This window comes from Ovis canadensis, chromosome 24 (assembly GCF_042477335.2).
Source record: "Ovis canadensis isolate MfBH-ARS-UI-01 breed Bighorn chromosome 24, ARS-UI_OviCan_v2, whole genome shotgun sequence".
Classification (NCBI taxonomy): domain Eukaryota; kingdom Metazoa; phylum Chordata; class Mammalia; order Artiodactyla; family Bovidae; genus Ovis; species Ovis canadensis.
This window is the reverse complement of record NC_091268.1, coordinates 13,755,493-13,766,271: the sequence shown is the minus strand read 5'-3', so window position 1 is coordinate 13,766,271 and position 10,779 is coordinate 13,755,493. Positions and strand designations below refer to the sequence as shown.

The 10,779-nt window shown below is 38.2% G+C and overlaps 2 pseudogenes; one reads left to right on the top strand and one right to left on the bottom strand.

Moving 5' to 3' along the window:
* Window positions 1-6,504, top strand: LOC138429695 (olfactory receptor 4A47-like; annotated as a pseudogene).
* On the bottom strand, window positions 3,372-5,788 carry LOC138428709 (histone deacetylase complex subunit SAP18 pseudogene; annotated as a pseudogene).
* Window positions 6,505-10,779: the final 4,275 nt, after the last annotated feature.

Here is a 10,779-nt window from a genome sequence, read left to right as displayed (position 1 = left end):
ATGTACTTTTCCCTTACTTTCTTATCAATTATGGATGTAGATTATTCATCTCCTTTTGTGCCAAGATTAATTTCAGACTTGTTATTTGGGGAAAATACCATATCCTTTGAATCATGCATGACCCAGCTGTTCATAGAGCACTTTTTTGGTTTATCAGAGGTCTTCCTTCTGTTAGCAATGGCCTATGACTGCTTTGTGGCCCTCTGTAGGCCTTGCATTACTTGATCATGAGGCAAAGGGTGTGTGTTATGCTTCTGGTGGTGTCCTGTGTTGGAGACATTTCCACTCAATTATTCAAATTAGCACTATTTTTTGGCTCCCATTCTGTTGCCCCAATATCATTGATCACTTTACGTGTGATAGGTACCCCTTATTGAAACTGGTCTGTACTGACACCTGTGTCATTGGCATCTTAGTTGTGGTTCTTTACTCAGATATCGGATACCACAAATATTTATCAAACGCTGATTGTTCAGAATGTATTCAAATGTATTTTTCAGAATTAGGGGAGTGTGGATTTGGTACAAGCTCATGGGTAACAGTTTTTATATTTCACTTATCTACTTTATTTATGGGCTTCTCTAGTGGCTCAGAGGTTAAAGTATCTGCCTACAAGTTGGGAGACCCGGGTTCAATCCCTGTGTCGGGAAGATCCCCTGGAGAAGGAAATGGTAACCCACTCCAGTATTCTTGCCTGGAGAATCCCATGGACGGAGGAGCCTGGTAGGTTACAGTCCACAGGGTCACAAAGAGTCGGACACGACTGAGCGACTTCACTTTCACTTTATTTATAAATATTCAAGTTAATTGAATTTGGGTATCTATTCAAGTGTTTAAATTGATCTATATTCCTTTTACATGAATTGCTTATTAGAGAATTTTTCATATTTTATTTGATTGCTGATATTTTCCATATTGATTTTATGACTTAATTACATATTATAGAAATTATCCCATTTATCATCTATGTAGAATTATTGAATTTCCAGATTGTGATTTGTTTTTGATGTACTTATTCAGTGCAGAATATTTGGTCACATAGAAATACTTTTACATTTACATAGGTAAATCTTATCAGTATTTCCTTTGGAACTACACCTTGCTTAGAATTTTCCTATTTTGATGATGCTAAAATATTGTTCCTTATTTTCCAACATTTTGTCTTTGTCTTTTTGCTATTTCATATCTTTTAAAATCATCTATATTTTGTTGTAAGAAGTAAAGTAGACATTGAATGTGTGCTCAGTGGTTCACTGAGCACTTTTCATTTTAGACTTTTTGCAATCTCATGGACTGTACCTAGCCAAGATCCTCTGTCCATGGAATTTTCCAGGCAAGAATACTAGAGTGGATTGCCATTTCCTACTCCAGGAGATCTTCCCAGACTAGAGGTCAAACTGAACCTGAATCTTCTGTGTCTCCTGCATTGGCAGGTGGACTCTTTAACACTGAGCCACCTGGGAAGCCCACTGTGTGGGTACTACTTTTTTTTTTTTTTGCTTCTTTTGAATCTTTTATTTTATATTGGGGTACAAGAAATTAACAATGTTGTGATAGTTTCAGCTGAATAGCCAAGATACTCAGCCATACATATACATGTATTATATTTTAACTATTTTTTTCTAGATGACCATTTTTGTACATGCATAATTATTTTTCTCCATGCTTTGATATTCTCATTTTATATTCCAAAAGATAGCATGTAGTTGAATCCAATTTAGGCCTCTATTATCATCCATTGATCCCTTTATTCTGGTGCCATGTATCATATGATGTAATTTCATTTAAGATACATTTTGTAACATGATAGGCCTATGACTCCTTCATTATTATTCCTTATCAAAGTGATGTCTACTCATATATTTATATTTTACAATTAAAATTCAATAAGCCAATCTAAGAAAAACTAAATTTAGTTAGTATTGTCCATGAGATTTGCTTTAAAAAATTTATATCTTTTCTTGGAGAACTGAGAATTCTTATCCACAAACTGGATATGTCTTTCTACTTGTTTTCTATTATGTTCATACAGATCTAGTATGTTTCCTTGTGAATTTAGGTTTTCTTGCTGATATTATAAATAGCAGCTTTAATGATATTTTTGGAGTGTCTATTATTTCAATCAGGAACTTTTTTGTTTTCCATTTTTACAGGGTATTATTATATAATTTTCACAATGCATTGTTTGTCCTTTGAATTTACTTTCTGCAATTTTTTTACCAAATGCATTCAGCTCTGTAGTGACTGTCACAATCAACAGTCACAATTTGGGGATACACACTTTTAAAGTTTTCTGTGGAACAGACTGAAGGTAATAGGGCTTAATCACACACTGCACACTGAGACTGTAACTGTTCTGTGGAAAGATGGCACACATACAGTTTATGTTTTCTAAAAGTCCTAGTTTATGTCTAACTTTATTAGTCTTCACAGTCCTGTGTGCTGTCACTTCTATTTTACAAATTTTAGACAAAAACAGACTCAGGTAACTTGTCCAAGGTGCTCCTAGTGTAACCAGGATTTAAATGTTCAGCCCACTTGATTTTAACCACTCTGTATACTGCCTCAAATCAGACATGAGTCAGCCCTAGCACTGAAGAGTGTGTGTGTGGACATCTCTGCATACTCAACCTGACCTCACCCCCAACCTTTCTCTTGCTCTGAAGGGTCCTCTTTCCTTCTCCCTGCATTTTCAGATCTTCAAGGAAAATCTTTCTATCCTTTTCCTGAGTTCTAATCCTTGTTCCTCTATCCTACTCCCTGCCTCAAAATGCTCTATTCTCCCTATTTTCAAAGTATATGAAGTCCTCACTGTGGCAACTTTTCTCTAACTTGTCATCATGCCTTGATTCAGGCAGACCACTCTCTTTAAACACAGACAGATTCTTCAACTTGCATCAGCTCAGACTGTTTCCAAACACTGCAGCTGCACCCCCTCATTCCCACAGGTCCTCTTCCCAAGTCCATACAGCATCCAGGTAGGTGACAAATCCCTGTTCCATTTAATACAATATGGCTTTCTTGTTCTTCCCCATTTGGGCTGAAACATACCAACTCCATTCTTTAGCCTAAACAACCAGTACTATATTAAACCTGGAACACAGGCCCCATTAACTTTCACATTCAGGGTGATTGCAAGATATATTTAACACTACAGTTTTACATAGAATGCTAAGAGCACTTTTCATATGTTACAGAACTTGAAACATATGGACTTTCTATTAATATTCATACCATAGCAAAGCCAAATCTAATTTCTAAATAGATGCATCACAATGTGTTTATAGAGTTTAAAGGCTTAATGGCAATAAGGAGGGGAGGAAGAAGTGAAAGTTTATTTCACACAATTGACTGGGAAGAGTAAGTACAATTTAATGGGGCCTCATGCACCCTGAAGGAGGTGGTGCACGATGTGCAGGGGTGATCGCTATGTCCAGGTAGTCTCCTATCTGGAAATTCTGCGACTGTAGGGTCATGGAGTCATCAGTCCCCTTTCTCCCAGACACGGTGCTGCCCATTTTCTTTACTCAATAGCCAGGACTTTTAAGATCTGTAAAGACAACTGCAAAATTGAAGGGTGTGCCTTTTTATCTGGCTTCTGGGAAGACGTCTTTTACCAAACTAGTCAATTATTTAAAGGTTGCATCCATCCAAGTGTAGATCTGCAGCTCGCAGAAGGCACGTTTCTGCAGGAGAACTCGTCCATGTGGTGGTGGCGGCCGTTGTCCTTGGTGAAGCCGCACAGGAGCAGCGGGCAGGTCCGGATTGGTGGCTTCTCTGGCTCTGTCTTAATTCCCTCCCGGGTAACCCGCAACTCCACCACCATCCTCCTTCTCCAGCCGCGAGACACTCACTCTGGCCTCCGACCCCAGCAGCGAGCACAAGAACCCACAGTCTTTATTCTTGACACTGGGAATTTGTTCTTAATTTTTCTTAGTCTGTTTTGCTAGGATGTAATCAATTTTATTAAATTTTCAAATAACTAACTCTTGGTCTTATGTATTTTCTCAGTTTTTCAATTACTTTTACTTCTGTGACTTGTTTTCTATTTATTATTTCCATTCTACAAGGGTCTCTGGATTTATTTTGCTTATTTTCTTCTAGTTTCTTAAGATGATAGTTCCCCCAGAGGACAGGGATCTGTAAGTCATGTTCTACATGGTGATTATCTTCTTGGCATCTCTGGAAGTAAAGAGGCAACTCTCAAAATTATGAGGAAGGTAAAAAAGATTTAATTAGAGAAGAATCAACATTTGAGATGAACCAGCTGAATGCAGTTATATGTAGCACTCAATATGCCAAAAAATTTGTAAAACTCAGCAGTGGCCACGGGACTGGAAACGGTCTGTTTTCATTCCAATCCCAAAGAAAGGCAATGCCAAAGAATGCTCAAATTACCGCACAATTGCACTCATCTCACACGCTGGTAAAGTAATGCTCAAAATTCTCCACCCAGACTTCAGCAATACGTGAACCGTGAACTTCCTGATGTACCAGCTGGTTTTAGAAAAGGCAGAGGAACCAGAGATCAAATTGCCAACATCCGCTAGATCATGGAAAAAGCAAGAGAGTTCCAGCAAAACATCTATTTCTGCTTTATTGACTATGCCAAAGCCTTTGACTGTGTGGATCACAATAAACTGTGGAAAAGTCTGAAAGAGATGGCAATATCAGACCACTTGACCTGCCTCTTGAGAAATCTATATGCAGGTCAAGAAACAACAGTTTGAACTGGACATGGAACAAAAGACTGGTTCCAAATAGGAAAAGGAGTACGTCAAGGCTGTATATTGTCACCCTGCTTATTTAACTTCTATGCAGAGGATATCATGAGAAATGCTGGACTGGAAGAAACACAAGCTGGAATCAAGATTGCCAGGAGAAATATCAATAACCTCAGATATGCAGATGACACCACCCTTATGGCAGAAAGTGAAGAGGAATTAAAAGGCCTCTTGATGAAAGTGAAATTGGAGAGTGAAAAAGTTGGCTTAAAGCTCAACATTCAGAAAAAGATCATGACATCTGGTCCCATCACTTCATGGGAAATAGATGGGGAAACAGTGGAAACAGTGTCAGACTTTATTTTTGGGGACTCCAAAATCACTGCAGATGGTGACTGCAGCCATGAAATTAAAAGACACTTACTCCTTGAAAGAAAAGTTATGACCAACCTAGGTAGCACATTCAAAAGCCGAGACATTACTTTGCCAACTAAAGTTCGTCTAGTCAAGGCTATGGCTTTTCCAGTGGTCATGTATAGATGCAAGAGTTGGACTGTGAAGAAAGCTGAGCACTGAAGAATTGATGCTTTTGAACTGTGGTGTTGGAGAAGACTCTTGAGAGTCCCTTGGACTGCAAGGAGATCCAATCAGTCCACTCAGATCAGCCCTGGGATTTCTTTGGAAGGAATGATGCTAAAGCTGAAACTCCAGTAATTTGGCCACCACATGCGAAGAGTTGACTCATTGGAAAAGACTTTGATGCTAGGAGGGATTGGGGTCAGGAGGAGAAGGGACGACAAAGGATGAGATGGCTGGATGGCATCACTGACTCGATGGACATGAATCTGAGTGAACTCCGGGAGTTGGTGATGGACAGGGAGGCCTGGCGTGCTGCAATTCATGGGGTCGCAAAGAGTTGGATATGACTGAGCAACTGAACTGAACTGAACTGAACTTTCTTTTCTACATTTTGACAGTCGTGGGCAACCTTCTCATTATTGTGACTATAACTGTCAGTAATACCCTGAACTCACCGCTGTATCTTTTTCTTGCCAGCTTATCATTTATGGATGCTGCTTATTCCTCTTGTATATCCCTCAGACTGATTTCAGACTTACTCTTTGGGGAAAATATCATAACCTTTGAATCTTGCATGACTCAGATGTTTATAGATAGTTTCTGCTGGTCATGAACTATGACAGCTATGTGGCTATCTGCAAGCCCTTGCATTATTTGGTGATCATGAGGCAGAGGATGTGTGTTGTGATGCTGGTGGTGTCCTGGGTTGGAGGTTTTCTGCACTCAGTAATTCAACTTAGTACTGTTTATGAGCTCCCATTCTGTGGCCCCAATGTCATTGATCACTTTACACGTGACATGTACCCCTTATGGAAACTTGTTTGTACTGACACCTATGTCATTGGCATCATAGTGCGGGCCAATGGAGGTCTGATCTGCTTTATCATCTTTCTGCTCTTACTTGTCCTCTATGGAGTCATCCTGTGCTCTGAAGAACCTGAGTCAAGAAGGGAGGCAGAAAGCCCTTCAGACCTGTGGTTCTCACATCACTGTGGTTGTCTGCTTTGTTCCCTGTATTTTCATATATTTAAGACCAGTGACAACCTTCCCAATTGACAAATCATTGAGTGTGTTTTATACAGTCATAACCCCCATGCTGAACCCATGGATCTACAGTCTAAGAAATTCTGAGATGACTAATGCTATGAAGAATCTCTGGAGAAAAATAGCAGATCAAATCAAATTAGTTCATTACCCATAATGAATTCAGTAACTTAGCAAGAGGGCCAATCCTTCAGAAAGTAAAAGTCTTCATAAATCTGATTAAATTTTTCCTCTTATCTCAAGGAATTAAATTAATTATAAATAAGGGATGAACTACACATTCATGCTTTCATTGACAATTTCTTTGCTCATATGTAAACTGTATAACATCTTGTGTACCACTGGGTCTAAATAGGTGGGACATTTAAAATAGGAAGGTGTTTCCATTTACAATAGAGAGCAATGAAAATTATGTAGTAAATCAGTTAATCAAAGTTTTATGCAATTACACAATTTTTAAACTTACATCCAATTTTGCTTTTATTGCTTTCTCATTGTTAGTTTTATTTCACATCAGAATTTTGTATATTATCTAATTGTACTTGGTAAAAATTTAATTCTGTATAGATCATCATCTATTCAATGTCATTTGCTTTATACATATAAATAAATATGATAATTTAATTTTTAAATAATTTAAATATGATGAATTTTTTTGCTTTTTATTTTTTATTTATTTTTTCTTTTTCTTTTTTCTTTTTTATTTATTTATTTTTTTAAATTTAAATTTTATTTTTTTACTTTACAATACTATATTGGTTTTGCCATACATAGACATGAATCCATCACAGGTGTACATGAGTTTCCAACCCTGAATCCCCTCCCACCACCCTCCCCATATCATCTCTCTGGGTCATCCCAGTGCACCAGCCCGAAGCATCCTGTATCCTGTATCGAACCTAGACTAGCGATTTGTTTCTTACATGATAGTATACATGTTTCAATGCCATGCTCCCAAATCATTCCATCCTCTCCCTCTCCCACAGAGTCCAAAAGTGTGTTCTTTACATCTGTGTCTCTTTTGCTGTCTCACATACAAGGTTATCATTACCATCTTTCTAAATTCCATATGTATGTGTTAGTATATTGTATTGCTGTTTTTCTTTCTGGCTTACTTTATATAATCGGCTCCAGTTTCATCCATCTCATGAGAACTGATTCAAATGTATTCTTTTTAATGGCTGAGTAATACTCCATTGTGTATATGTACCACAGCTTTCTTATCCACTCATCTGCTGATGGACATCTAGGTTGCTTCCATGTCCTGGCTATTATGAACAGTGCTGCAATGAACATTGGGGTACATGTGTCTCTTTCAATTCTGGTTTCCTCAGTGTGTATGCCCAGAAGTAGGATTGCTGGGTCATAAGGCAGTTCTATTTGTAGTTTTTTAAGGAATCTCCACACTGTTCTTCATACTGGCTGTACTAGTTTGCATTCCCACCAACAGTGTAAGAGGGTTCCCTTTTCTCCACACCCTCTCCAGCATTTATTGCTTGCAGATTTTGGATTGCAGCCATTCTGACTGGTGTGAAATGGTATCTCATTGTGGTCTTGATTTGCATTTCTCTGATAATGAGTGATATTAAACATCTTTTCATGTGTTTGTTAGCCATCCGTATGTCTTCTTTGTAGAAATGTCTATTTAGTTCTTTGGCCCATTGTTTGATTGGGTCGTTTATTTTTCTGGAATTGAGCTGCACAAGTTGCTTGTATATTTTTGAGATTAGTTGTTTGTCAGTTGCTTCATTTGCTATTATTTTCTCCCATACAGAAGGCTGTCCTTTCACCTTGCTTACAGTTTCCTTTGTTGTGCAGAAGCTTTTAATTTTAATTAGATCCCATTTGTTTATTTTTGCTTTTATTTCCAGTATTCTGGGAGGTGGATCATAGATGATCCTGCTGTGATTTATGTCGGAGAGTGTTTTGCCTATGTTTTCCTCTAGGAGTTTTATAGTTTCTGGTCTTACATTTAAATCTTTAATCCATTTTGAGTTTATTTTTGTGTGCGGTGTTAGAAAGTGATCTAGTTTCATTCCTTTACAAGCGGTTGACCAGTTTTCCCAGCACCACTTGTTAAACAGCTGAGTATTTTAAGAAGTATTAAAAATAGAAGCCAAGCAAACTGTAATAATGTATAATACACCTCTTGCCAACTCCACACCCTATACCTCTCAGTTCCCCTAGATTCAGTCACTGTACACTGTTTCTGAGATTCTTCAAATAATAATTTTGCAAATACAGGCATATTTTCATATATGAATGTGTTGACTTAGCTCTGCATAAATTTTGTATTTGTCTTCTCAGTCTCTCGAAGATATTCAATATAGACATGCCAGTCTATATAGATCTAAGTCATTCTAGTTTCACCATCCTGCTTAACTTCTTTATACTGGATCATGTCTGACATTTTTGACCCTCTGGACTCTACAGTCCATGGAATTCTCCAAGCCAGAATACTGGAGTGGGTAGACATTCCTTTCTCCAAGGGATCTTCCCAACCTAGGGATTGAACCCAGGTCTCCCACATTGCAGATACATTCTTTACCAGCTGAGGCACAAGGGAAGCCCAACTTCTTCATAGAGACACACTCAAATCTAGGTATTAAGTCCTCTTCAGGTTTTTCAATAGAGGCCTTTTAGTATTCTGTAAGTATGAATCTTACAAGTCGACTTGTTGACTTAACTGGTATATATGTCTGCAAAGTTTATGTTCATGTGTGCAGGCTGTTGGCTCAGTCATGTCTGACTCTCTGATGCTATAAGGGCTGTAGTCCTCCACCAGGCTCCTCTATGCATGGGCCTGGAGGAGCAAGACAAGCAAGAACACAGGAATGGGTGGCCACACACTTCCCCAGGGGATCTTCCTGACCCAGGGGTGGAACCCGTGGCTCTTATGCCTCCAGCATTGGCAGGTAGGTTCTTTACCACTCGCACCATCATTTATGTTGGTAGTTATTGCTAAAATGCTATCCATGAATTTTATCACACTCACTACTTCTCTAATTCTGAAAAATCGTTTGACCACATTCTTATAAAACATGGCTTGGAAAACATTTGTGGTATTTGAAAATCAGATAAAAAAGTTGTGTTCCATTTGCATACTTTAATTATAAAAATATATGTAACTGAATTTGGACATCTAGTCACGTGTTTAAAGCGGTTTGTATTCATTTTCATGTACTGCTTATGAATGAATATCACATTTTATTTCCATTCCTGATATTTTCCAAATTGATCTTAATGATTTAATTATATCCTAAGGAAATTAGCAACAACAGACTGGTTCCAAATCATGAAAGGAGTACATCAAGGGTGTATATTGTCACTCTGCTTATTTAAATTATATGAAGAGAAAATCATGCAAAATGCCAGGCTGGGTGAAGTGCAAGCTGAAAACAAGATTGCCAGGAGAAATATCAATAACCTCAGATACATAGATGACACCACCCTTATGGCAGAAAGTGAAGAAAAACAAAAGAACCTCTTGATGAAAGTGAAAGAGGAGAGTGAAAAAGTTGGCTTAAAAGTCAACATTCAAAAATCTAAGATCATGGCATCCGGTCCCATCACTTCGTGGTAAATAAATGAGGAAACGGTGGAAACAGTGAGATACTTTATTTTCCAGGGCTCCAAAATCACTGCAGATGGTGATCACAGACATGAAATTAAAAGATGCTTGCACCTTGGAAGGAAAGCTATGACCAACCTAGACAGCATATTAAAAAGGAGAGACCATTACTTTGCCAACAAAGGTCCGTCTAGTCAAAACTATGGTTTTTCCATTAGTCATGTATGGATGTGAGAGATGGACTATAAAGAAAGCTGAGTGCCAAAGAATTGATGCTTTTGAACTGTGGTGTTTAAGAAGGTTCTTGAGAGTCCCTTGGACTGCAAGGAGATCCAACCAGTCCATTCTAAAGGAAATCAGTCCTGAATATTCATTAGAAGGACTGATGCTAAAGCTGAAACTCCAATACTTTGGCCATCTGATGTGAATAACTCATCATCTGAAAAGACCTTGACACTGGGAAAGATTGAAGACAGAAGGAGAAGGGGATGATGGAGGATAAGATGGTTGGATGGCATCACAGCCTCAAAGGACATGAGTTTGAGCAAGCTCCAAGAGTTGGTGATGGAGCTTGGGAGATGGGAGGCCTGGTGTGCTGCAATCAATGGGGTCGCAAAGAGTCAGATACAACTGAGTGACTGAACTGATCTGAACTGATGGAAATTATCCCATTCACTATGTAAGTGGAATTGTCAATATTAGTATTTCAGTTTTTGATTTGTTTTTGATGTATTTATGTTGTGCAGAATGTTTGTGGCCATGTAGAAATATTTTTAGATTTGTCTAATTAAATCTAATTAAAAACCCATAACTTCGACTAAACAGACCTTTGTTGGCAAAGTAATGTCTCTGCTTTTTAAT